The sequence below is a fragment of the Lactuca saligna genome, chromosome 5, assembly GCF_052625555.1.
Source record: "Lactuca saligna cultivar CGN05327 chromosome 5, ASM5262555v1, whole genome shotgun sequence".
Lineage (NCBI taxonomy): Eukaryota > Viridiplantae > Streptophyta > Magnoliopsida > Asterales > Asteraceae > Lactuca > Lactuca saligna.
In genome coordinates, this window is record NC_136421.1 from 46,877,225 (window position 1) to 46,881,088 (window position 3,864).

General features: G+C 30.6%; 1 pseudogene; it reads right to left on the reverse strand.

Moving 5' to 3' along the window:
- Positions 1 to 817: 817 nt before the first annotated feature.
- Positions 818 to 2,063, reverse strand: LOC144998508 (bZIP transcription factor 44 pseudogene; annotated as a pseudogene).
- Between the last annotated feature and the right edge of the window lie 1,801 nt (positions 2,064 to 3,864).

Consider the following 3,864-nt stretch of genomic DNA (forward strand, 5'->3'; position numbering starts at 1 on the left):
GCTTCAAAAACGACTAGGCTTAGACCATAAGAGACGTTATGGTCGACATAACATTGTTTAAATAGGGTGCAAACCTTTGGATTAGGGTTTTTGTCCAGACAGCGTCTACTCGTCGAGTCCGAGACTCGACTCGTCGAGTCCAATGCTTAAACCCCGCGTCCCATCCTGCTTCTACTCAGCGAGTTGGTCCTTCAACTCGCCGAGTCCAAGGCCAAAAATGCAAAATACTTAGATAAAAATAAAAAGAAATACGTACCAAGAACCAGGTGCTACATGGTAGGTGGTAGGTAGAGTTGATGGGTGGTGTTGGTTGCGTATGAGTGATTTTGGTTAGTGAGTTTTTTAATAGTTAGTAACTATTTTTTGAATTTTGCGAATATTATTTTATAATATTAAGTAAAAAACATTGTCCAAATGTATTCTCAAATGTTCTCTCATTAAGAAATGTTACGATTGAACGCTCTGGTGATGTTAAAGCATAAAAACTCACTAGACCTATCAAGATCTCTGTATTAATTTGTCTATTTATTAATGGTGTCTCAAGAGTAATTTACAACTTTATCTTTAATTGTTAGTTTTATCAAATAAGATTAGGTACAACTTAGTGGATCATTATGTCATTCATCAAACATTAGGTATATTCGATAAATATACCAATAATATATAACATAATCTTGTTATTTTACTATACAACTGTATAAACTATATAATTTCTTGTACCATTACTCTTGTTAGGATAAAGAATCAAAAGTAGAAAAATGAGAAAACTTACGTAAGTAGAACCTAAAGTAACATTGATTACCCAAGTCTAAAAGTATACGTGCAAAGTGTAAAAGTTATAATTAAATATAGGGTAAATATTCAAAGCACATTGATTACCCATGTCTAAAAGTATTCGTGCAAAGTCTAATTATTCAAAGCACACTTCATCAAAACAAATTTGATCACTTATTACCAAATTTTATGCATCAAGTGTTAAAACACACACACATGCCCACGAACACACACATAATCATTTATGCGATGAAGACTAGTAGTGAAGCGTATCATTAGCAGACGCCATGATCGGCTGTTGATTAAGGTACATCATGTTCCACGGATTGTTGAAGAAATCAATCTGCTCAAACTCAAACATTCCACTTGTACCATTTGTGCAATGATTTGGTGTAAAATGATTACTATTATTGTTCGTGGAATTGATCATTTCGTTGAGGGAATCCAGCCTTTGACTCAGCTCACCCATTTGGGCACTCAAAACAATGTTCTCTGCTTCGATTTGAAGAAATTGCTGAGTGGTGACTTTTATGGTGGTGACGATCTGGCTGTTATTGTTCTTGAGGTGATTTATTTGAGCCGTTAGATCATCGAGATGCTTCTGTTTCCTCATTCTTGATCTTCTTGCTGATTCACGGTTCGATTGCATGCGTTTCCTCTTTCTAGGATCGATCAAAACCTCATCAGATCCAGAGTTCTGGATCTGAGTAAACCTAGTTGAATTCCCACTTGAAGAATCCATAGAAGACAGAAATTTTACTAGTTGTATGATATACGAATATACGATAATATAAACAGAAACAAAAAAAGGAAGATAAAAACTTGGTGAAAACAGAGTAAGACGCAGGACCCAGATGGAGAAATAAAATTATATGCTGTAAATAGTTGGATCGAGGGATAGATTCATGAGAAAACGTAAAACCAATAGAGGAAGACGACGGAGAAAGATTGAACGAGATGGGTCCTGCGTCTGAATAAGGAGTTTATCATAAAAACGGAATGGAAAACTTTAGCAACAACGGGATACATTAATCAGTAGCATTGGTGTATACTATTTTCTGAAAGGACAAACGCGAAAATCTTCGAATTGAAAAGACGATTGAAATTTCGAAGAGGATTTGGGGTGAATTGATGGATTTGGGAGATGGGTTTTGGCGTTTCTTCTTGAGGAAAACAGAGTGGGAGAAGAAGGGATTGAGAAACGCAGGTGGGAATGAGGAATTGGAAGGGGCTTGTGATGGGAGGAGAATGGCTGATTATATGGACCCAGAAACTGAGAAAGGAAGAGCAAATGGAAATGGTTTCTAATAAAATAAAGGAAAACATGGGAATAAAAATGGTTTCAGATAAAATAATGGAAATGGTTTGTAACAAAAAAAGAAATTAGGGTAACATGGTTCTTTTTTCATCATAGATAAAGTATTTTATATTTATCGTAATAATAAAAAGTTATGAGGTTCAACACAATAAAAAATAGGCTGTGTTTATTTATTTGTATGTTACATATCTTATTTTTAATTTTGATATTATATTTTTAATTTTTTAATTACTAAAAAATAAATCCTAAAAGAATATAATATTATAATACAAATAAATACTAAAAAGTATAATATTACAATACAAATAAATACAAAAAATAAGATAAATATAAGTAAATAAAAAGATTAATTGTTTTTGACATTATAACATAAAATAAATCTATGATGATAAATAAAACACTAATTGTGTTAGTTAAGGATGAGCACTAGCCGACCCGATACAAATTGGTATCAATCCGAGAAAACTCATTACCGAAATAGGTAAAAAAGATATTGAATATCAAACGTGTACGAATCCAAGAAAACTCATCACCGAAATAGGTAAAAAAAAGATATCGAATACTTAAGTGAGCTAACATTTTGGGAATGGTATTGATTTTCAATACTAGCATCAGTACCGAATTTTGAATTTCAAAATTTTAAAGTATTGAATATCGTCATATATTAAAATAAACAATGTTGGTTCAGTACATATACCTCTTTATATCGGAAATTTCACTAGTATTGCTTACCCCTAGTGTTAGCTAGTTCTGAAATAGTATTTAAAAATATACTTTAAGATTTTATAATGTGTATAGTGCACACAAGGTATTTGATGAAATATTTCAATAAAATTAGATGAGTTATTGATTTGTGAATGTGTATTTTTTTATGTATTAAGTTGTGACATGTATATCTTTTTATGTAGTAAACTATTGTATTATAAAAGGTTTGTGCGAACTCATAAATATTATGCAATAATTTCTGATTATATATAATGGTGTATTAAACTACAAATGGCTATAAATTGATGTATTAAAATGTGAATGATGTATGAATTAGCCCATTAAACTAAGAATTGGTGCATGAATGAGTTTTATTAGAGTGTGAAAATGATGATTTTACCGCTTTTACATAAAAAATAAAAAACAAAAAACAAAATTGTAGTCAATATTCGCTGTTGAATAACAATGAAATCGATAGTTCTTAAAGTTTCTAACATTTAGGATTTCGTATTTAAATAACTCAACTTATATATATATATATATATATATATATATATATATATATATATATATATATATATATATATATATATATCCATTTTGTATTTTTTAGTATGTACATGTGCCAATATTAATATATAGATAGATCATATCGTATTGATAAAAGATATACAATGTGACTAATATTATTTATGTTGTCTTTTATGATGATCGTTATGAAATTGATTGAAAATGTAAATCCATGTCACACCAATACAGACAAGTGTGAATCGAATAAAATATATCAATTACAATGTCATCTTAGTCACGTTAACTATAAACACATAGCCAAACTCCAATTCATTGGAATTTTGCATCAACGGAACTTGAGTTACTTAATTCGTATAGGTTATATTTTGTGGAAAGATGACTATAAAATATTTACTTTTATAAGTGAAAAATCCCAAGTTGTAAAATCATGTTTCCAGGTAATCTTTAATTGAAGGCACAAATGATAATTGACCCGGAAAAGGCCCAAATCTTAAAGGAGTGAGTTTGTACCCTAAGGAATAATGTTCTTGGGCTAT